General features: G+C 44.4%; 1 protein-coding gene across 3 annotated transcripts in view; it reads left to right on the top strand.

The window, feature by feature from the left end:
- Positions 1-25,329, top strand: part of TPST1 (tyrosylprotein sulfotransferase 1) — a 154,332-nt gene that overhangs the window by 25,067 nt on the left and 103,936 nt on the right. Inside the window, exon 1 of one of the 3 annotated variants that reach the window (XM_068268593.1) lies at positions 24,928-25,014. The exons of the other annotated variants lie outside the window; for them this stretch is intronic. The gene's annotated coding sequence lies outside the window, so the exon portion shown is untranslated. Of the gene's footprint in view, positions 1-24,927; positions 25,015-25,329 lie in introns of those variants that run through there. 3 annotated transcript variants of the gene reach the window in all.

Here is a 25,329-nt window from a genome sequence, read left to right on the forward strand (position 1 = left end):
CATTCGGTTGGGCATACAGGGCCATAATCATATTTTTCATCTCTTCCTGTATCCCTACGTACCTTAAGACCCCTCAATGAAGGCCCACTCCACCCTGTCAAATGCTTTTTCGGCATCTGTTGACAGCAGCACCACAGGATTGGAGTGAGCCCTCTCCCACTGGATCAAATCCAGCGTTCTGATCGTATTATCCCTAGCCTCCCGGCCTCCTATGAATCCCACCTGGTCTGTGTGGATCAGCCCCTTCATATATGGGGATAATCTGTTATATTACACTTTTGCATATATTTTTATGTCTACGTTTAACGATGCAATAGGCCTATAGCTCTGGCATTGTAGCGGGTCTTTGCCCTCCTTGTGCAGCACCGAAATGTGGGACTCCAACATACGGGGCGTAAATCTCACCCCTAAACTATTATTAAACATCTCTACCAAAGGCCACATTAGTTGTTCTTCAAATATCCCATAGTAATCTGTAGTTAGACCATCCGGCCCTGGCACCCTACCCTTATGTAACTGCCCAAGTGCTCTTTTTACCTCCTCACTTGTAATTGGGAATTCCAGGGACGAGGCTTCTTCTTCCGACAGTCTGGGCATGCCACTTTGTTCCAGATATTTCCCTATTTTCCTTTTCCTTTCCTCTTCTTTCTCTCTGTCAACTTCACCCCTTATATTATATAATTTAGTGTAGTACTCACAAAATACTTGAGATATCTCTTCTAGCTTATGATATCTGTTTGCACCTTCATCCTTAATACAAGAGATATAATTACTTCTTTGTTGTTTTCTTAAGTGCTCTAGCTAACATTGATCCACTTCTGTTTCCATATTCATAAAAAGTGCGCTTGCACCTTAAAGCTATGTTTTTGACCTTAAAGAACAGAAGTTCCTTTAATCTTTCCCTCTCCTTTATTACCTCCTTCAAGACTTCTTCCTCTTGTCTTCCTTTGTGTTGCTGTTCTAGTCTCTTTATCCTGTCTAAAGTCTGCTCGATCTCCTTTTCTCTTTCTCTCTTCCTCCTCGCTCCCTCTTGGATAAGTATCCCTCTTATGTAGCACTTATGGGCCTCCCAGACTGTCGGTTCCGCCACCTCGCCCCCGGAATTCCATAAAAAATAATTCTTTAACTCCTCCCTAACTCTACCTACCACCTCCTTATTTTTTAACAATGCATCATTTAGCCGCCAAATCATAGGTTTTCTGCCTTCCCCATTCCAATCCAACTTTACTGTGACCTGGGCATGATCTGACATCGTGATTGGGCCAATTTTGGCGGATCTTGAGGAAGAGAGTAAGTCGTGGGATACAAAAATGTAATCTATTCTCGTATAACATCTATGTATTTGTGAATAGTATGTATAGTCACGACTAGAGGGATTTCCCACCCTCCATATATCTATTAATTGGGATCCTTGCAAAAGGCTCTTGCATTTCCTCAATGTACTATCTGTTGTTGTAGTTCTTCCCTTTGACGTATCCATTTTTGGCTCCAACGCTATATTAAAGTCCGTCCCTATTATTATACTCCCCTCCGAAAATTCCTCTAGTTTCCTCAGGAATCCCTCTAGTGTTTTTACCTGACCCTTATTCGGTGCATAATATGACCCAATTGTAACCATCCTAATCCCTATTTGACCCTTAATCATATTAAACCTCCCCTGTGGGTCGGCATATTCCCCTTTAAGTTCAAATGGAACTTCTTTTGCTATTAAGATTGCTGTACCTTTAATTTTAGCTCCCTGTGGGGTACTAACATACACAGACCTATAATATCTATCATATATCCGAGGTATTACCTGGCCCTTAAAATGTGTCTCTTGTAAACAGACTATATTTGCTTTTTCTCTGTGACACAATCTCAGAATTGCTGATCTCTTCTCCGGAATATTTAACCCCCTGACGTTCAGTGACCATATTTTAAGTTCCAACATTTTCTGTTCTTCCCTGTGCTACCGTTGGAGTGACCCATTGACCCCCATTCCCCCTTTCATACCCCCATTCATTCCCCTCTTTGCAACTTTCCCCCCTGGGAGATTTGGGCCCATCCCGGCCTCTAGCTCTTACATTCCCTTCTCCCATCTTTTTAAAAAGGACTAAATCCATTGAGAACTTTCCCCCAGTTCTCTTGGTGTGTTGCATCACCTTCTGGGGTACCATAACGTCATTTCCCAGGCAGGGTTCTGTCCCCTCCCTCCCCCGTATCCGGCCTACCTCTCCATCCCGAGGACCCAAAATATGGCACCCTCTGTCTATGTCTGGCAAGAGGAGGGAGCCAAGGGAGGAGTCCAGGGAGAAAAGCGAGGAGGGGGGGGGGGGAGAGGGGGCAGTCCAAGAGAGGGGCGAGAGAAAATTAGCATAACAACACAAAACAAAAACAAAAAAAAAAGGAAAAAAGGGGGGGGGGGGAAGCCCCCAAGATGAAAAATGGGGGAAGCGGAAGACCCAGACAGGAACAAAGGAGGGGACACAGGGGGGCCAGAACGGGGTTTCCTCCCTCCATCTTCCCCCCCCCCTCCCCCCCCCCCACCCTCCAGGACCGGTGATTTCAATAGTTCACCCCATTCTCTTTCCCCCACCTCTCCTATGCCCACACAGTGCCCCTGGGGGGAGGGGGGGTGGTGCGCTTCCCCAGGCTCGTCCGTTTCCCCATAGCTTAATTCCCCCCTATACTCCCTCTACTCCCCCCCTCTCCCGCACCCCAACCACCCCTTATCCAGTTCCCCACCACCTATAATCCCCTTCTTATTACTTACAAACTCACCCAGATTGCACACCATCCCCTCTCCTCTCCATATATCTTCCCAATACTTTACAATATATTCTTATTGTGCTTATTTTTCAATTTGTGACAATCCTTCCCTCTCCTCCCCATTCAAATTTCATATCTATAACCTCCCTGAGTGACTTGTTTTGAAAAATATAAGCTTTCCCTTTCCCCTCTTCTGTGTATTCTTTCTGTTACCAAAATACATACATATATACAAAATTCAAATTTCATATCTATAACCTCTCTGAGTGACTTATTTTAAAAGATATAAGCTTTCCCTTTCCCCTCTTCTGTGTATTCTTTCTGTTACCAAAATACATACATATATACAAATACAGTGTTCATTTTTTATCCTTCATTATTTCCCCTCTCCTCTTCCCAGTGTACCCCTTATCACTCATTTAATTGTGATGGCTAGACGGGAGTGGCCCACCTTTCCAGCTCGTCCATTAAGTTTCAAATTTTTTCTCAGTCCTATTTCTCTTCTACTAGTTCTCTCCCCACCTTATGCTTCACTTCTCTCCTATTTCCCTATTTCATCTTAATTTCTCTTTTTTCTTTCTTTTTCTCTTCCCTCCTTCCTCACCCTCCCCCCCCTGGACTCGCTTACGTCTGCCCGCCACTCCCCTCTATCCCCCACGTGTCAACATATAATTCACCTATCCTTAACCTTCCCAGCGTTCAATTTCCCCAGGATTTCTGTGCAAACCATGATAAAATTTATTTTTAAAACTTTTTTTTTTCCTGTAACTTGCCAAAATGTGTCAAGCAAGGGTCTAGTATACAGTGCAGGAGAGTATTGATGTGTATGCATGTTTATACTGTTCACCGCATGTTTTTTTGAACGGACATTTCTGTCCATACCGCTAGGGAGGTTAATAACATTCCAACGCACAGGATCCCCCCCATCCTCCCACAGGAAGCACATCTTATACATTCCTCAGCGATTTTTTTTTTTTTTTTTTTTTTTTTTTTTTCTCTTTTTCCCTCTTTCCCTCCCCTTCATATCCACCTCTATTATATCACACACATATATATATCCCTCCTCTGCCTCAGGCCCCCTCCCCCCCTCACAGATAAAAAAAAAAAAAAAAAAAAAAAAACACCCACAGACCCATTCTCTCATCTCCCCCCCGCGCCCCCACCCACACACCCGCCGTCTCTTTACTTATTGCTAGATTTATTCCCACCCAGACTCTCCAGGTCCCAATCCGGTAATTCAATCAGTGGTATGTCCAGTTCCTTACATATATAGGGAAGGTCCTCTGGTCTCCTCAGGACCAGTGTATGTTGATTCTTGCGGATGATCAATGCAAAAGGGAATCCCCACCTATATTGTATCCCCCTCTGCTGTAGTACCTGTAGCAAAGGTTTCATTGCTTTACGTAGCATCAAGGTCATGTAAGATAAGTCCTGGAAAATACTAATACTAGACCCCTGCCACTCCATATTTCCCTTTTGTCTTGCCTTCTCCGATATGGCCTCTTTGTCTCGATAGTTATGAAACTTACAGATTATGTCTCTTGGAAGTTCATTCCCATTAGGCTTTGCCCTAAGAGCCCTATGTGCTCTATCAAATTTAATACTAGCTTCCTCTGGACGGCCCAGTAGTGTATTAAATATAGATTGTAGGCAGTTTTCTATCTCTTCATTCTGAATTGTCTCTGGGACCCCCCTTACTCTCAAATTATTTCTCCTTTCTCTATTCTGCATATCATCAATTTCATACTTTAAGGCCATATTACAGTTCTTTTGCTTCTCACCTGTCTTCTTTAACAACTCCATCTCTGCTTGTAGTTTAGATACTGCAACATCCATATTGCCCGTTTTTTCCCTTAAGACATTCAGTTCCTCTTTAACTTCTGTTATTTCCAGCTTCAGCGATGTAACAATCCGTTCCGTCTGGGCCTCCAGATCCTGCCTGGTTGGAAGACTTTTTAGGCCTTTCCATATTTCCTCTAAGTTACCTCTCTGGGTGGCGTTTTCCTCCAAAGCTTCCAGGCCTGGGGAGCTTGTGTTTGATGCTACCAGTGAGCTATCTGATAATCAAGGTTCTTTTATGGGGGTCTTGTTTGTCGAGTTGAACATTCTGTTCACAGCACGCTGACCAGCTCCCTCTTGTTCCTTGGTCAGGTTTTTCCCCTTCTTCTCCTTTTCTTTATCTTTTACCATTATGGCTGTTCTTTTCTCCTCCACAGTTGCCAGCTATCCCTGGGTCTCTTTCCTCCTGTTCCGAGTTGTCCACTGGCTGCTCACTCTCACCCTAGCCAGGTGTTCTCCTAGTTCAGGGCCCCCTCTGGTTCAGACACTTTCCTGCAGGTCCTTGTGTCCTCCCTGCTTCTCCACTCTGATTTGTGCACCTTGCGCTGACCGCTGGCCGCTCTCGGGTCCCACCACTCTCTCTGCGCCTCCAGTCTATGTATCTGTGTACCTGGCTTTCTGCGCGTATGGGTATGCCTGTGCTTCCACGTTTCCTTTTCCGGATGTTCTCCGTTCGCGTGGGGCCGTTCCGCCTGTCTCCTGGCTATTCAGGCTATGCTAAGCCTATTTACTCGCCGGGCGGTGCTCCTCTTGGAAGGCCCCTTCTGTTGCTGAGGCCGGGGATGGACTGATTTATCTGGACAAGGCTGCTTCCTCCGTCCCTCGGTCCTCCGCTCTCGTCACGCTGCACGCTACCCTCGGCAGCCAGGTCAGAGAGGCGGAGTGTCACGTCCCATTACTCCATCCGGGCAATGCAGCACCGCGTTAATCGCCGGACCGGGCCTTTTTCTCTCCAGGGAGACCCCCTGCTGCCAATACCGGGACCAGGTTAGTCTAGTCGGGAAGACCGTCTACCTCCCTCGGCTCTCCGCCCTCGCCATGCCACGCTATGCTCGGCGGCCTGATCGGGGGAAGCGGAAGGTCACGCCCCCTACTCCGTCATGTCCGTTCCTCCCCCTGGTTCCCCCTGTGTAATGTTTACAAACAACATGGCTGCTGTCATTGTATCACAGAAAGAAATAATCATTTTCTATTAAATCTGTTTGCAGCTAGATTTGCTGTGTACTTCTAACTTTAGGTTAGATATATAGACAAGTTACTTGTTATAGTTCGTTTTTCATCTCGGATCCGCTTTAAAAAGGCACACTTTTTACAGCAAGACAAAACCGGTCACTAAAAGTATTTTTGTGATATTTTGCTTCTCGTAAATAAGAACTTTGTCACTATACTCATGCTTATACAGTGGAGGAAATAATTATTTGACCCCTCACTGATTTTGTAAGTTTGTCCAATGACAAAGAAATGAAAAGTCTCAGAACAGTATCATTTCAATGGTAGGTTTATTTTAACAGTGGCAGATAGCACATCAAAAGGAAAATCGAAAAAATAACCTTAAATAAAAGATAGCAACTGATTTGCATTTCATTTAGTGAAATAAGTTTTTGAACCCCTACCAACCATTAAGAGTTCTGGCTCCCACAGAGTGGTTAGACACTTCTACTCAATTAGTCACCCTCATTAAGGACACCTGTCTTAACTAGTCACCTGTATAAAAGACACCTGTCCACAGAATCAATCAATCAAGCAGACTCCAAACTCTCCAACATGGGAAAGACCAAAGAGCTGTCCAAGGATGTCAGAGACAAAATTGTAGACCTGCACAAGGCTGGAATGGGCTACAAAACCATTAGCAAGAAGCTGGGAGAGAAGGTGACAACTGTTGGTGCGATTGTTCGAAAATGGAAGGAGCACAAAATAACCATCAATCGACCTCGCTCTGGGGCTCCACGCAAAATCTCACCTCGTGGGGTGTCAATGGTTCTGAGAAAGGTGAAAAAGCATCCTAGAACTACACGGGAGGAGTTAGTGAATGACCTCAAATTAGCAGGGACCACAGTCACCAAGAAAACCATTGGAAACACATTACACCGCAATGGATTAAAATCCTGCAGGGCTCGCAAGGTCCCCCTGCTCAAGAAGGCACATGTGCAGGCCCGTCTGAAGTTTGCCAATGAACACCTGAATGATTCTGTGAGTGACTGGGAGAAGGTGCTGTGATCTGATGAGACCAAAATAGAGCTCTTTGGCATTAACTCAACTCGCTGTGTTTGGAGGAAGAAAAATGCTGCCTATGACCCCCAAAACACCGCCCCCACCGTCAAGCATGGGGTGGAAACATTTTGCTTTGGGGGTGTTTTTCTGCTAAGGGCACAGGACAGCTTAATCGCATTAACGGATAAATGGACGGAGCCATGTATCGTGAAATCCTGAACGAAAACCTCCTTCCCTCTGCCAGGAAACTGAAAATGAGTTGTGGATGGGTGTTCCAGCACGACAATGACCCAAAACATACAGCAAAGGCAACAAAGGAGTGGCTCAAGAAGAAGCACATTAGGTCATGGAGTGGCCTAGTCAGTCTCCGGACCTTAATCCAATAGAAAACCTATGGAGGGAGCTCAAGCTCAGAGTTGCACAGAGACAGCCTCGAAGCCTTAAGCTGGCCACTAACGGTCCAATTTCTAGCGAAAAATCGTTCAAGCGATCAGAAATTCTGATCAGACGAAAAATCGTTCACTACACCATCAACTAACCAATCATTGCTTCCTATCTATCACGACCACCAAGAAAATCCAAATTTTCATTCGACGAAGATTCATTCGGGCGACATTTTTTTCACTCGTTCATAATCGATTGTGTCCACCAATGGAGATTATTTACAACCAATCCGATCAGAATTTCTGATCGCTCGAACGATTTTTCGCTAGAAATTGGACCGTTAGTGGCCAGCTTTAGGGATTTAGAGATGATCTGCAAAGAGGAGTGGACCAATATTCCTCCTAAAATGTGTGCAAACTTGGTCATTAATTACAAGAAACGTTTGACCTCTGTGCTTGTAAACAAGGGTTTTTCCACTAAGTATTAAGTCTTTTATTGTTAGAGGGTTCAAAAAGTTATTTCACTCAATGAAATGCAAATCAGGTGCTATCTTTTATTTAAGGTTATTTTTTCGATTTTCCTTTTGATGTGCTATCTGCCACTGTTAAAATAAACCTACCATTGAAATGATACTGTTCTGAGACTTTTAATTTCTTTGTCATTGGACAAACTTACAAAATCAGTGAGGGGTCAAATAATTATTTCCTCCACTGTATGTGGGGATGTTGCAAGGGGTTTTAAAATATCTGGGGAATTGAAATGCAGTTTTATATTTAGTGCTCTGTTTAAAACCCAACTTTAGCAATAAATAACTAGTGTAGGACTTTGAGGAGAGTCATATGTACATATGTTCTTTTGGGTCTGCTGTGGTCTGTGTTCCCAGTAGGAAAAATTATCCGTCACTTTTTGTCCCTGTAATATCTCCATACTTTCTTCCTCCCAAGTGTGTTTTGGTCCTCTAATCTGTTAATTGTCTGACCGCTAGAGCAGTGGTTCACAACCTTTTCCGGCGCCCGGGTGTTTGCGCGACCTGGTGGACAGTGCCGTGCGCAGCAGGCTATGGGGAGGGGGGGGGGGGGGTGCTGGGGTGCGGCTGCATAGCTAGCATAGTTGACCCAGTATAGGGAGTTTAGTTGCCTCAGTATAGGGAGTTTAGTTGCCTCAATATAGCTAGTATAGTGCCTCAGTATAGCCAGTATAGCCAGTATAGTGCCCCAGTATAGCCAGTATAGTGCCCCAGTATAGCCAGTATAGTGCCCCAGTACAGCCAGTATAGTGCCCAGTATAGCTAGTATGCCCCAGTATAGCCAGTATAGTCAGTATAGTGCCCCAGTATAGCCAGTATAGTGCCCCAGTATAGCCAGAATAGTGCCCCAGTATAGCTAGTATAGTGCCCCAGTATAGCCAGTATAGTGCCCCAGTATAGCCAGTTTGGTGCCCCAGGATAGCGCCCCAGTATAGCTAGTATAGTGCCCCAGGATAGCCAGTATAGTGCCCCAGTATAGCTAGTATAGTGCCCCAGGATAGCCAGTATAGTGCCCCAGTATAGCTAGTATAGTGCCCCAGTATAGCCAGTATAGTGCCCCATTATAGCCAGTATAGTGCCCCAGTATAGCCAGTATAGTGCCCCAGTATAGCCAGTATAGTGCCCCAGTATAGCCAGTATAGCCAGTATAGTGCCCCAGTATAGCCAGTATAGTGCCCCAGTATAGCGCCCCAGTATAGCTAGTATAGTGCCCCAGGATAGCGCCCCAGTATAGGTAGTATAGTGCCCCAGGATAGCCAGTATAGTGCCCCAGTATAGCCAGTATAGTGCCCCAGGATAGTGCCCCAGGATAGCTAGTATAGTGCCCCAGTATAGCCAGTATAGTGCCCCAGTATAGCCAGGATAGCGCCCCAGTATAGTGCCCCAGTATAGTGCCCCAGGATAGCCAGTATAGTGCCCCAGTATAGCCAGTATAGTGCCCCGGTATAGCCAGTATAGTGCCCCAGGATAGCCAGTATAGTGCCCCGGTATAGCCAGTATAGTGCCCCAGTATAGCCAGTATAGTGCCCCAGTATGGGTAGGTGGTGCCCCCCGCCCGTCCCTGCTATACCTCCTGCTTCTGCCACACCCCACTTAGCCCTTGCTCAGATGCCGGGGGACCTCAGTAGTGGACTCCTTGATTGATAAGACAGAGCTTATGCTGACCACACTTTTGCACACCCCGAGTGTGAGTCCATTTGAGGTTTGGGTCATCAAATGTCAGATCCTTAGGTGTATGTTACAGTGGGTTAAGTACCCAAGGGATGTGATTGTAACTGGCATCATGGTTGATTGATGAACTGGAGAAGCAATGATTAATTTTCATTTTCAATAGGTTGGTTCCTATCCACTTCTTATGGGTATGTTTTCTTTGCTTGCTTTTGTACTTAAATGGAATCTTTCCCTCATTCACACTGGGAACTTGAGAACTTCTCAGGTGCCCAGTGTGAAGAGGGAAAGATTCCATTTAAGTACAAACCAAGCAAAGAAAACGTACCCATAAAAAGTGAATGGGAATCCGCTTAGTAGGGCGAACTAGCCCGAAACAATGTGCCAGTGCTTTGCTGTACATTCTGCTTCAAAATAAATAAAGAACATTTCACTATAATTACTGTTGGTTGAACCCTGGTCTTTTGCATGTTTCTGAGAAAGCCACACCCATACTGTAATATATAGGGTTACAGTGTTCTCCCCAGGTTCTTTTAGCCGGGTGCTCCACCCGGCTAGTTTTGGTGAGCACCCGGCTGTCATTGGCTCACCTCCTCCTATGATGTAAGCAGAGTTGCACACGGAAGCACCGGCCCTGCATTCTCTCATCTTCCCCCGCCCGGCTACTTTTTCATGCCACCCGGCTACATTTTCATGCCACCTGGCTTGAAAAAAATTCTGTGGAGAACACTGGGGTTATTTCAGAATGCTTTGTACAGGAATTCATGGTTGGAAACCATACACCTGGCTATAATGGGCCAGAAATTGTAAGCATAGAAATGGGAAAGGGCTCTTATAATACAGATCGGAGTCCTGAATGTTAATAGAAAGCTGGTTTCTCAGTGCACAGCTGCATTTTGGCCATGTCTGTGAGCCCATAATAATATACTATCAACTTTGGGGCTCTTAGATCCCTTTGATTAATTGTTAACAGCAGGGATTATTGGCTTTTGGCGTTCACAGTTAATGTTTTGGATAGTTTCCATATGTTAAAGTCATGTTTATTTGGTTAGTGAGTACAATACTGGGGAATTCATTGATATTCTATAAATAACACACGAGACTTTTTTTTATTTTTTTATTTTTCACTCTAGATGTAAGTCTTAACCCATTGATTTTTACCTGCAAAAGCAAGAACATACCATTTGCTGTGTGCTGCACTCTTTATTCTACAGCGTGTTTGCTAATGGCTTTGGCTTGCATCCTTGCATCCTTATAAACTTATTTGACTGCATCGTGAGGCATAAACAAATAGGAAAACCATGTTATTGAATATCCCACAAATGCTGACTGACAGACGGTTTACAACTACTTGTAAAGGAAACAAGGATAGTGAGTACAAATTATGTTGCAGTGGTTGCTGTATCACAATTTTACAAGAAGGTAAAAATTGACATAATAATTTAGCACAGTGCTTTGTAATGTAGTTTAAGATGCGTTCTGGGAATAATCGTACCCTTGAGCCTTCCAGTCCTCACACCACATAACAGCGTTGGTTAAAAGCCTGTCTCTAGGCACAGATCTGAATTCTAACCTCTAGTAGCTTAGTAGGTAGGAAACCCAGCTGTTACCTTCTTGTGTCAATGCAGAGCAGCGTGCAGTGGAGGAGACATACCACATCACATGACATGCATCGAGAGCTGTACGGAGGACGTATCGGCACAGTCAGAGAAGACTGCACCTAGTACTGTGGTATGTCTGCTCCACATAGCTGTGATGGAGACAGATGGGCAACTATGGCCCCTGGGGACTTGTCTGTTACTCTAGGGATGTGTTCAGTTGACATAAAGGTGCTTTGTAACTACACCAAATTATGAAAGCACAGTTCTAATTGGCCTCTAAAATATATTATTATTGTTACATAATCTTATAGATACACACAGGGACAAGAGGGTGGCATGGTGGTGTAGTGGATAGAACTCTCACCTTGCAGCACTGGGTCAGTGCACTCTGCACTGGCATGGCGTTAGTATGTTCTCTCCATGTCTGCTTGGGGTTCCTCCGTGCACTCCAGTTTCTTCCCACATCTTAAAAATTATACAAATAAGTTAATTGGCTTCCTCATAAAATTGACCCTAGACTATGATGGGCATATGAGTATGGTAGAGATTAGGCTCTAGATACCATAGAGCCTTCCCAGTTGCCAGTCAGTCCTTTCATTCCTGCACTGGCTGGGTCTTCAATACTTTAAGTGCAGAAGTACTCATATCCCTAAATACTTCCAAAGACGGGCACATTCATAATGCACATGTGGCCCTTTTATGTGTGCAGTATGGAATCGCTCATCTTCAAAAGTACCTGGGGACACAAGGAATATCCAGAGCCTTCCTCTGCTTAGGTATGTACAGTATATCATCTGTATTTGAGTTTCCTCACTTAAAGTTCCCAATAATAATAATAATAATAATAATAATAGGCTGTTTGTAGCGTTGTAATCTTTTTATTTTGTTTTTTTCCTTTTTCGAGTTTCTTTGCACAGCCTAAATATATACTTGTAGATTAAAGTGGACCTGAACTCAGAACTTCCTCTCTGCTCTAAATGATACACAACAGCATAATAACCTTTGAAAATACAAATCCTAAAATAAATCTACACTGTTTCTACTTCCTGATTCATGGAAGCAGACATATTGTTAAAGTGACCCAGAGATCACGAATTACGTTTATTTACTTACCTGGGGCTTCCTCCAGCCTCATAAGATGATTCCCTCACCGTCCTCCCGTTGCCCTCCGTTCAGCGGTAATCAACCCCGGTGACAGGCTCAGTCTGCAGCAGTCTGAGTCATCCGGGGTCTTCTGCGCATGCGCAAACTTACTACGCATGCGCAGAAGACCGAGACTGATGTCAATGAGCCAAATACATGAGCTGATTACGGCTAAATGAAGGTCTGCGGGAGGACAGCGAGGGACGCATCCATGCTTATGGGGCTGGAGGAAGCCCTGGGTAAGTCCTTTGTAATTTGTTATCTCTGGTACACTTTAACAGCTTGTGCTTTTAACCCCCCTGGCGGTTTATTTTTTTGCGGCGCTTGGCCTCCCACCCCTCCAATCGCCGCCGGCGATCATACCCAACAGGAAATTCTGCTCTGAACGGGATTTCCTGTTAAGGCTTCCCTCGTCGCCATAACGACGATCGGAATGACTTCATCGACATCATCACTTCGCGTAGTGGCGGATCAGCGGCGGCAATCGAACTAAACACGCAACTAGCAAAGTGCTATCTGCGTGTTTTAAAAAACAATTTGTAAAAAGAGACCCACCAGGGGCTGAGCAATCCACCGCAGCGGTAATGGACGAGCTGAGCTCGTCTATAGCGCTAAGGTGGTTAAATGAGCTTTTCTGCCATCTCTGCGGTGGCAGTCATGTTACACAGGGGAAAGATCAGATTACAACTTGTAATTAGACACAAATGAGGAAGAATTAAACAGACTAGTCTCTCTAAATTCATACAGGGTGCATTTCTCAGTCTTGTGCAAGAGTTCAGGTCCACTTTAACTGGTTTCCTCCCCAAACTGGCCTACATTATGGTATGAGCTTTGAATTGTGAGGAATTGGGTGAAATTCACACTACTCAAGGAATCTTATGGTGGCCATACATGGTACAATTTTTTCATCCAATCTTACCATTTCTACATAATATAAGGGAACTGCCTAGATTATCCTTTCAATGTATTCGCTTAATTTACCCTTATACTACATAGAAATGGTAAGATTGGATGAAAAAAATTGTACCATGTATGGCCACCTTTATAAACCTACCTACTTTAGCGGCCACATGTTTGTAATTTAGCACCACTCACAAGAGGAGACACACTGGTAACCTAAATACTATTTCCAACCTTTGAAAAACCAAAGTGTCTTCATGTGCTTAAATATACTTTTAATTTTAGCCTGCAAAGTAGTATACAAAAACGTGGTTCACAATTGTGTATTGTGAACCATGTTTTTGTATACTATTTTGCAGGCTAAAATTTAAAGTATATTTAAGCACATGAAGACACTTTGGTTTTTCAAAGGTTGGAAATTCACACTACCCGCTGCCAAGCGAGTAAGCACTGGAGAAAATACAGAGATGGTCATTCGTTGCCTCGTTTGGTGGCCGCTTCTAGCAGCACCCTTTCGTTTTTCTCATGGCCATTCCTTGGTGATTTCACCTTTTTCCTCAGTGGTAAAATGTTTCTGCTAGACACAATCCGTTTCATGATAGTAGTCCTTTAAGGCTGGTTTCACAGTGGGACGTTACAGGCGCACGTTAGAGCAGCCTGTAACGCACCCCAATGCACAGCAATGAAAAATCAATGGGCTGTTCAGAGTGCCCACGTTGCGTTACATTGTAACGCAGCACGTCTACATAACGTACTGCATGCAGTACTTTGCACGCGGCTAAGCCGCGTTAGACGGTTTGCACATGCTCAGTAGGGTTTTTTTCCAATTTATGAGAGGAGGCGGGGAGAGGCCGCTACGTAGTCAGGCACATGGCTACTTATTATTCACTGCACTTGCAGTGTTTACATCCTGGAGCGGCCGCGGATTGGCTGGCGGGACAATGTGATGCGGAGAGCTCCGTTCACGTGGTCTCCGCAGTGCCTCCGACAGAGCAGGCGCACCAAGAGCTGCTTGTAACGCGGCTCTTGGTAGCGTCCTGCTCCAACACCACCAGGCGTTGCGTTAGGGGCACGTTATGCGACCATAACGTCCCCTAAAACGCAACGTCCCACTGTGAAACCAGCCTAAAGGAAAACTGAAGAAGGAGGTATATGGAGGCTGCCATGTTTATTTCTTTTTAAGCAATACCTGGCAGCCCTGCTGACCCTCTGCCTCTAATACTTTCAGCCATAGACCCTGAACAAGCATACAGCAGATGAGGTGTTTCTGACATTATTGCCAGATCTGACCGATTAGCTGCATGCTTGTTTCTGGTGTTATTTAGACACTAATGCAGCCAAATAGACTAGCAGGGATGCCAGGCAACTGGTATTGTTTAAAAGGAAATAAACATGGCAGCCTCCATAGTCTTCTCACTTCAGTTGCCCTTTAAGCTAAACATTACCAAATTTTGACCAGACATGGTTCTCAGTACATCATTATTCATGTTTCCCCCTTAACCTCATTCAATATTCTCTGTTTAAAACAATGTGCACATAGTAATATACAGTATGTGTTTCGTAGGGTCTGATTAGCAGAGCATGTAGAGTCATGAGTTGACATTTTACCATGTGACTTTTACCACTGCCATATCTGTTAGAGCAGTGTGCACACATGTTTTATTCCATATATAGCTTCTTATATGTGCCCATTTCCAGATAACCACACTTAAAGTAAAAATAACATGTAAAGTCATCTACTTAGCAGTTCCTATTTTGAGCAGACCGTCTAATTACAGCTATAGCTCTTTAAATTCTAGCGGTTCCTCCTCTCTGGTGTGGTGAATCGCACACCTTTTCATCTATACAGATTGCTGCTTATTATATGTATCATTTAGTTCTAAATCTAGAATAAAACTGAAATCAAAGAAGCCCAGAAAAGTGCTTTTCTATTTTAAACGACAATGCAATATGAAGAGATCGTTTTACAAAATGTAGGATCCTTTCCTTGGAAGAAACCTACATTTTGTGGTGTCTCTGTCATCAGAATGGAAACGCTGGTGCCTTTTCAGTTTGCTGCAAAAGCTCTTTGGCTTTGGTATGTGACAGTTGGAGAACACCAGAGAGCAGGAGCCTAGTGATCCAGCGCACCTTGGCAGGAGTCTTTTAATCAATAGTGATAGCAAGACAGTCTACAAGACAGGGCACTGGAAGGGGAGTACTGAAATGGAGACACATGGCTTGGGACATGTAAAAGGGGCATCCTCCTAATGATACATCACTTAGGTTTTGTATGTGGAGCTGGCCAATGAGGTGCAAATAAATCCAACTTGCAGGCAGACTTAAAGCAAATTGTTTGCATTTTTGAAACCTCTCATTGACCATCACAAGTCATAAGTAGTTAACGTTCTTGCTGAATCAATCATAGCTGCAGTGTTCTGTTCATAAAGGGAAAAAAAACAACCTCTAGATCTGGGATGTGGAGTTGGAGTCTGAGTCGAGGAGTCGGAACAATTTTGGGCACCCGGAGTCGGAGTTGGAGTCGGAGTCGTGGATTTCATAAACTGAGGAGTCAGGAGTCGGAGTCGGATGATTTTTGTACAAAATCCATAGCCCTGTTAAGTATTAGACTAAGGAGTCGTAGTCGAGGAGTCGGAGTCTGAGCCATTTTGGGTACCCGGAGTCGGAGTCATGGTTTCATACACAGAGGAGTCGGAGTTGGAGTCGGAAGATTTTTGTACCGACTCCACAGCCCTGTTCTAGATACGAACCAGATGTAGTCATCTGCTATTGGGCAGCTGAAATTTGTGGCTATTACCTTTTTTTTTTTTTTATCGAGGTGAGTGAAATGGTGGTTATGAAATGCTTTGTAATTAATGCAGGTAGGTTCTCCTGGATTTGTTAAATAAAACTCTTTACTGCTACAGGTGCGTGTATGTTACTGCAATTGCGGGACCACAATTTCACTCACCACTTCTCACTATGATTTGATAATGACCCCAGTGAGTGTTGCAAACGTTTGCCAACTAATTCTAAAATATTTTTTTTATAGACTTCCTTTTCAGGTTTGCCAGATGGCACCGGGTTCCTTGTGCTCTCCTGCATTTGTACTGATGCAAAATCTTTAGTTTACAAAGTAGTACCATAGTCCGTCACTGCCAGTAATGTTAGTGCCTATATACAATACAATAAACACAGGTCAGGACTCAAGATCATTGGCATCACTTTGATTTTCACTAATCATTTCACCATCCAATTCCTGAGAGTATGGCTCCTTCTACACTAACAGCAGTACGTTGCAAGGTCTTCAATTGTACAGCAACGCTTTAAAAAATACGTATTGCGTTGCGACAATTATTCTTATTTTTATTATTATTATTTATTGTATTTATAAAGCACCAACATATTACGCAGCACTGAACAATAAATATATACAGGGATACGAGGATGACAGACAAAACAAGGTTATACAACATAGAACAAAGTTATACAAGGCAAACGGTACAAGATACATGATCATGCGATTATGGGCTGGTTAGGTAGGCCCAGTAATACAAGTACAGGCTGTCATAGGAAAGGAGCACACGATCCTGTAGATTGCACTAGGGAAGGGAGGATCCTGCCAGAGGCTTACAATCTAAGTGAGGCATACAGTACCATGAAAGTATGCCAATGTAAATGCCCACGTTACCCTGTAACGCAAGTACAACCACTGCATTATCCCTGCGGAACTCGTCTGAGAATTACTGAGCACCCCCATGAGGAATGGACTAATCCAAAACCTGTCAGATTTTAGCTGTTTACTTTTTTCACTGTAGTGGTCCTTTTTAAGATTATAAAACAAATATACATAAGTAGCAGCTTGCACAGAGTTTTGTAACTGTCATCTTACATGTGGCTAGCATTAATGCTATTTTGAAGGTTGGTAACTTGGAAACGCTGACCTCATTGTTTTGTTACTTTCTTTGCCCGGAGCTGTGCTTGCAAATTGACTCTACATGTTATCCCATTGGACTCAGCAGATTTTTATCATTTTCATTCAGTTTCTGTTTTTTGTAAAGTGTAACTCCATTCACAGTAATGGGACAGTACAGCTATGCAATCGGTCTATATAATTCTTTTCATTAGATCACAACTGTTGAGTCAGAAATAGTGCTTCCACAGCTTATGATTGAGCAGCCCAAGTTTTGTGTAATGTCTTTACATTTAAATAACCTTCTTGTGAATAAGACTGATCTTGCCTTCATTTCTCCTGACTTGCCCAAGAGTGCCTACAATAGGGGAATAAGACTGCTGCTGGGGGGAGGATGAGAATTCTTACACGGGCAAATGAGCTGAAAGGCCCTGCAGTCTCTTTAGACCTAATCCACTTCACATTTTCTCCTATGCTTTATCCTAGGTGATATTTCACATCTTATCCATAAAATATCTTCTTAACCACTTGAGGACCACAGTCTTTCTACCCCTTAAGGACCGGCCACTTCTTTTCCATTCAGACCACTGCAGCTTTCACGGTTTATTGCTCGCTCATACAACCTACCACCTAAATGAATTTTGGCTCCTTTTCTTGTCACTAATAAAGCTTTCTTTTGGTGCTATTTGATTGCTCCTGCGATTTTTACTTTTTATTATATTCATCAAAAAAGACATGAATTTTGGCAAATAAATGATTTTTTTAAATTTCTGTGCTGACAATTTTCAAATAAAGTAAAATTTCTGTATACATGCAGCGCGAAAAATGTGGACAAACATGTTTTTAATAAAAAAAAAACCATTCAGTGTATATTTATTGGTTTGGGTAAAAGTTATAGCGTTTACAAACTATGGTGCAAAAAGTGAATTTTGCCATTTTCAAGCATCTATGACTTTTCTGACCCCCTGTCATGTTTCATGAGGGGCTAGAATTCCAGGATAGTATAAATACCCCCCAAATGACCCCATTTTGGAAAGAAGACATCCCAAAGTATTCACTGAGAGGCATAGTGAGTTCATAGAAGATATTATTTTTTGTCACAAGTAAGGGGAAAATGACACTTTGTGACAAAAAAAAAGAAAAAAAAAAAGAATCCATTTCTTCTAACTTGCGACAAAAAAAAATGAAATCTGCCACGGACTCACCATGCCCCTCTCTGAATACCTTGAAGTGTCTACTTTCCAAAATGGGGTCATTTGTGGGGTGTGTTTACTGTCCTCGCATTTTGGGGGGTGCTAATTTGTAAGCACCCCTGTAGAGCCTAAAGGTGCTCATTGGACTTTGGGCCCCTTAGCGCAGTTAGGCTGCAAAAAAGTGCCACACATGTGGTATTGCCGTACTCAAGAGAAGTAGTAGAATGTGTTTTGGGGTGTATTTTTACACATACCCATGCTGGGTGGGAGAAATATCTCTGTAAATGACAATTTTTTCATTTTTTTTTACACACAATTGTCCATTTACAGAGTTATTTCTCCCACCCAGCATGGGTATGTGTAAAAATACACCCCAAAACACATTCTACTACTTCTCTTGAGTACGGCAATACCACATGTGTGGCACTTTTTTGCACCCTAACTGCGCTAAAGGGCCCAAAGTCCAATGAGTACCTTTAGGATTTCACAAGTCATTTTGCGGAATTTGATTTCCAGACTACTCCTCACGGTTTAGGGCCCCTAAAATGCCAGTTCAGTATAGGAACCCCACAAATGACCCCATTTTAGAAAGAAGACACCCCAAGGTATTCCGTTAGGAGTATGGTGAGTTCATAGAAGATTTTATTTTTTGTCAAAAGTTAGTGGAAAATGACACTTTGTGAAAAAAACAATAAAAATCAATTTTCCGCTAACTTTTGACAAAAAATAAAATCTTCTATGAACTCACCATACTCCTAACGGAATACCTTTGGGTGTCTTCTTTCTAGAATGGGGTAATTTGTGGGGTTACTATACTGCCCTGGCATTTTAGGGGCCCTAAACCGTGAGGAGTAGTCTTGAAACCAAATGTCGCAAAATGACCTGTGAAATCCTAAAGGTACTCATTGGACTTTGGGCCCCTTAGCGTACTTAGGGTGTAAAAAAGTGCCACACATGTGGTACCGCCGTACTCAGGAGAAGTAGTATAATGTGTTTTGGGGTGTATTTTTACACATACCCATGCTAAGTGGGAGAAATATCTCTGTAAATGACAATTGTTTGATTTGTTTTACACACAATTGACCATTTACATAGAAATTTCTCCCACCCAGCATGGGTATGTGTAAAAATACACCCCAAAACACATTATACTACTTTTCCTGAGTACGGCGGTACCACATGTGTGACACTTTTTTGCAGCCTAGGTGCGCTAAGGGGCCCAACGTCCTATTCACGGGTCATTTTGAGGCATTTGTTTTCTAGACTACTCCTCGCGGTTTAGGGCCCCTAAAATGCCAGGGCAGTATAGGAACCCCACAAGTGACCCCATTTTAGAAAGAAGACACCCCAAGGTATTCCGTTAGGTGTATGGCGAGTTCATAGAAGATTTTATTTTTTGTCACAAGTTAGTGAAAAATGACACTTTGTGAAAAAAACCCAATAAAAATCATTTTCCGCTAACTTTTGACAAAAAATAAAATCTTCTATGAACTCGTCATACACCTAACAGAATACCTTGGGGTGTCTTTTTTTCTAAAATGGGGTCACTTGTGGGGTTCCTATACCGCCCTGGCATTTTACGGGCCCAAAACCGTGAGTAGTCTGGAAACCAAATGTCTCAAAATGACTGTTCAGGGGTATAAGCATCTGCAAATTTTGATGACAGGTGGTCTATGAGGGGGCGAATTTTGTGGAACCGGTCATAAGCAGGGTGGCCTTTTAGATGACAGGTTGTATTGGGCCTGATCTGATGGATAGGAGTGCTAGGGGGGTGACAGGAGGTGATTGATGGGTGTCTCAGGGGGCGGTTAGAGGGGAAAATAGATGCAATCAATGCACTGGGGAGGTGATCGGAAGGGGGTCTGAGGGGGATCTGAGGGTTTGGCCGAGTGATCAGGAGCCCACACGGGGCAAATTAGGGCCTGATCTGATGGGTAGGTGTGCTAGGGGGTGACAGGAGGTGATTGATGGGTGTCTCAAGGTGTGATTAGAGGGGGGAATAGATGCAAGCAATGCACTGGCGAGGTGATCAGGGCTGGGGTCTGAGGGCATTCTGAGGGTGTGGGCGGGTGATTGAGTGCCCTAGGGGCAGATAGGGGTCTAATCTGATAGGTAGCAGTGACAGGGGGTGATTGATGGGTAATTAGTGGGTGTTTAGGGTAGAGAACAGATGTGAACACTGCACTTGGGAGGTGATCGGACGTCGGATCTGCGGGCGATCTATTGGTGTGGGTGGGTGATCAGATTGCCCGCAAGGGGCAGGTTAGGGGCTGATTGATGGGTGGCAGTGACAGCGGGTGATTGATGGGTGGCAGTGACAGGGGGTGATTGATGGGTGATTGATAGGTGATTGACAGGTGATCAGTGGGTTATTACAGGGAAGGACAGATGTAAATAATGCCCTGGCGAATTGATAAGGGGGGTCTGAGGGCAATCTGAGCGTGTAGGCGGGTGATTGGGTGCCCGCAAGGGGCAGATTAGGGTCTGATCTGATGGGTAACAGTGACAGGTGGTGATAGGGGGTGATTGATGGGTAATTAGTGGGTGTTTAGAGGAGAGAATAGATGGAAACACTGCGCTTGGGTGGTGATCTGATGTCGGATCTGCGGGCGATCTATTGGTGTGGGTGGGTGATCAGTTTGCCCGCAAGGGCGGGTTAGGGGCTGATTGTTGGGTGGCAGTGACAGGGGGTGATTGATGGGTGATAGGTGATTGGCAGGTGATTGACAGGTGATCAGTGGGTTATTACAGGGAAGAACAGATGTAATTAATGCACTGGCGAATTGATAAGGGGGGGTCAGAGGGCAATCTGAGCGTGTTGGCGGGTGATTGGGTGCCCGCAAGGGGCAGATTAGGGTCTGATCTGATAGGTAAAAGTGACAGGTGGTGATAGGGGGTGATTGATGGGTGATTGATGGGTAATTAGTGGGTGTTTAGAGGAGAGAATAGATGTAAACAATGGATTTGGGAGGTGATCTGATGTCGGATCTGCGGGCGATCTATTGGTGGGGGTGGGTGATCAGATTGCCCGCAAGGGGCAGGTTAGGGTCTGATTGTTGGGTGGCAGTGACAGGGGGTGATTGATGGGTGATTGATGGGTGATTGACGGGTGATTGACAGGTTATCAGGGAAGATAGATGCATACAGTACACAGGGGGGGGGGGGGTCTGGGGGGGGTCTGGGGAGTATCTGAGGGTTGGGGGGGTGATCAGGAGGGGGCAGGGGGCAGGGGGGGGGATAAAAAAAAAATAGCGTTGACAGATAGTGACAGGGAGTGATTGATGGGTTATTAGGGGGGTGATTGGGTGCAAACAGGGGTCTGGGGGGTGGGCAGGGGGGGGGGTCTGGGGGGTGGGCAGGGGGGGTCTGAGGGGTGCTGTGGGCGATCAGTGGGCGGGGGGGGCAGATCAGTGTGTTTGGGTGCAGACTAGGGTGGCTGCAGCCTGCCCTGGTGGTCCCTTGGACACTGGGATCACCAGGGCAGGAGGCAGCCTGTATAATACACTTTGTATACATTACAAAGTGTATTATACACTTTGTAGCGGCGATCGCGGGGTTAACATCCCGCCGGCGCTTCCGTATGGCCGGCGGGATGTTACGGCGGGTGGGCGGAGCCAGTTGCCGGGGGAAGCGCGCGTCATCAATGACGCGATCGCTCCCCCGGCATGCCTAAAGGACGCGCCGCCTGAAGGCGTATTGCGGTCCTTTAGGCGTCCACTTTGCCGCCGCCCATGGGCTGTGGGCAGTCGGCAAGTGGTTAAAGGGAAGGTTCAGGGAGGGTGGTTAAAAAATAAAAATCAATTTCCACTTACCTGGGGCTTCCTCCAGCCCGTGGCAGGCAGGAGGTGCCCTCGCCGCCGCTCCGCGGGCTCCCGGGGGCCGACCCGACCTGGCCAGGCCTGCTGCCAGGTCGGGCTCTTCTGTGCTCCAAGGCCCGGCACTTCTGCGTCCCACGCCGGCGCGCTGAAGTCATCGGACGTCCGCCAGGCTGTACTGCGCAGGCGCAGAACTACTGCGCCCGCGCAGTACAGCCCGGAGGACGTCCGATGACGTCAGCGCGCCGGCGTGGGACGCAGAAGTGCCGGGCCTTGGAGCGCAGAAGAGCCCGACCTGGCAGCCGGCCTGGCCAGGTCGGGTCGACCACCGGAGACCACCGGGAGCCCGCGGAGCGGCGGCGAGGGCACCTCCTGCCTGCCACGGGCTGGAGGAAGCCCCAGGTAAGTGGAAATTGATTTTTATTTTTTAACCCCCCCTCCCTGAACCTTCCCTTTAAGCCACCAGCAAGCATGAAAATACTCAGAATAATTTTGACAGGACTTTTTCACCCACTGTATTTTTTTGGACTACAAGGGCTCAAACCCACTAGCTGCCTTTATAAGCACTTGTGATTTAAAAAGCTCTTGCTAATGCAATGCTATGGGAGATTTTTATAAAATTGCATCGCTCAAGTTGGATCACATCCATAGCATTAAATTAGCAACAGCTTTCAAATCACATCTGCTTAGTAACGGCTTGGTAACATACTGCTAGTGGGTTCCAGGCCTAAGATGCACTTTTTCTCCCCAAAAGTGGGGATGAAATGTCCCTGCATCTTATAGTCCAAATGCAGGGTGTACCTGACTTACGATAGCCCACTGATACGAACTTCTGTACTGTCCCAGGTGTCTTCCTGCACTACCCCTGTGTTACTGTAATTAGCAGTGGCAGCCACGTGTATCTCTAGTCTTATCATGGGAGCCTGCGGTGATCAGCTGCTTTTCTTGCTCACTCCTTCCCCCTAGCGCCGGTTGTGTGTGTAATGACGAGACCAGGAGGTGCCGGCACTAGGGGGAAGGAGTGAGCCAGAAAAGCAGCTAAAGTTGAAGAGAAATTGAGAGCCCAATATGGTGTAGTATGTCAAAATTGATTGGATAAATGAAACAGTGAGATGGTAATACTCACAAACATGGGTTACCACCTAGGTAACCACTCATTAGGCAGGTGAGGAGATTAGACCTGTCCTCACTCAGGATTAAGAAGTCGCTCTCTGTAGATAGGAAGAAAGGGGGTAGATCACCCCTCCACCTGGGGTGGACTCAAATATATTGGTAGGTGAACAGAGGCGCCAGAAGGATAAAAGTACATAAAATTTTTAAAAAATTGCTGGGAGGAAGTGGTGGACTCGCCTCCGTTAAAGCCGACACCAAGGACTGTAAATATATAGATATACACATTTATTGAAAGTACCCCAAAGATGCAACGCGTTTCGCGGGCACAGCCCACTTCTTCAGGCAATAAGCAGGGGATAAACAACAGTAATTCAGTTATAGCAAGCAGAGCACCTCTGAAAAGCAGCTGATCACTGTGGGCTCCCAGGATCAGATGAGAGATTACCTACTGCTACCGCTGCTAATTACATGTACACAGGAGCAGTGCAGGGGGACACTGAGAGGGACAGGAGGAGGACACAATAATTGGGGGGGGGGGGGGGGGGAGAACATCTGCAAGACGTCCCTGGCCCATGGACGCACCAGGTTTAGTATGTATTTTTTTTTTTTCACTTGGTTTAAACCCTCTAAACCTAGGTGTGTCTTATAGTCCGAAAAATACGGTGCTTTTTGGTACTTTTTCAATTGCAGAGTGCTGTAACGTTATTTTAAACAGAATATTAAAGGACCACTGTCTCGAAAAATCATAAAATTGAAAATATATATAAACATACATATAAGAAGTGAATTTCTTCCAGAGCAAAATGAGCCATAAATTACTTTTCTCCTATGTTGCTGTTATTTACAATAAGTAGTAGAAATATGACAGAACCAACAGGTTTTGGACCAGCCCATCTCCTCGTCAAGGTTTTCTTTATTTTCAGAAAGCACTTAGTGAATGGCAGTTGCTCTGTGCAACTGCCAAACAAGTTTACAGTTAGCAGGGAGGCTGGCCAGCATCTTTTTTATAAATCTTTTTTTTTTTTTATAAATCCTTTTTCAGAGAATGTTTTTATAAAGAATAAATGCTATGCTGAGAATCCCCTATGGAGAGATGGACTAGCCCAAAACCTGTTGTAATGTCAGATGTCTACTACTTACTGTAAGTGATAGCAACATAGGAGAAAAGTAAACTATGGTCCTTTTACTCAAAAAGAAATGTACTTTTTATTTGTATGTGATATATATACTTTTTATATTTTAAATTGTAAGATTTTTGCGACAGAGGTACTTTAAGAATGATCTACTTGGAGAAAAAAAAAAAACATAGGAGAAAAAGTGAATTGGATCAGGCCCTTTGTATGCTAGAATAGTGATGAAAATCACCTCACTCTGGTCCCATATACTGTGGTTTTGATGACCTGGGCACTAGACCACAATTTTTTATTTTTACTTGAAACTTTTTATTTTTTCTATTAATTATGGCAAGTTTGTACTGTTAACTCTCTCAGAGGGGGCGGTTATAATTAAAAGTGTAGGCACTTTATTTAATAGTGCATTGCCTATGTCATTATTTGTATCTTGCGCTACATGAAGAGATATGATAATCCTTCCGATATAGAGATCAATTGTTCAATTCTTATTTGCCAATTAAGGACATACATTTTAGTTGTTATTGGCGTATTTGAAGCTGACCTTCTCTACTCAGTGGAAGAATCTATAAATACCGAGAGCGTGCGTCACTAGATAATAGAATTGTGTTCTGAAGCGATGTTTGCTGCCTTTGCTGTGTGACATTAATACACAAACTCCTCACTGGGTGAGCCAATGTACTGAGAGCACTGAGTCACTGCTCACCCTGTCAGAGGTCTCATTTCCCCTGGCATAATCCACTGAGACATCCAGTCACTTTTGGATGCATGGGCTACAGAACACCAAAGAAACATTCTCTATTGGAAGCGCTCTTTTTTTCTTGGAATTTTTATTTAAGTTAAAAATATTGGTAAGAACATGGTATATTTAGTTTTTTTTTCCTACATTTTAATTAGTATTATCTAATGCTAGCCACACATCTCAATGCCTGATTATGCATTATTGATGGAATCTTGGCAGCCCTGAAGTATAAGGTAAAATGGGCGGAATTTATTTAGAGTAAAGTGGAATAGATTGATCAGTAAAGCTGTTATGGTACTTAGCTGTTGGTTGGGATGGTTAAAGATTGGTCAGTCAGATTGATGCATGTGTGGCTAGCTTAAGATCTTTTGTTACTTTTGCTTTATATTCTGTTAGTGGTTGACACCACTTTGCTGTGCATATT

Source organism: Hyperolius riggenbachi, chromosome 2, assembly GCF_040937935.1.
Source record: "Hyperolius riggenbachi isolate aHypRig1 chromosome 2, aHypRig1.pri, whole genome shotgun sequence".
In the NCBI taxonomy this organism is placed as follows: Eukaryota; Metazoa; Chordata; class Amphibia; order Anura; family Hyperoliidae; genus Hyperolius; species Hyperolius riggenbachi.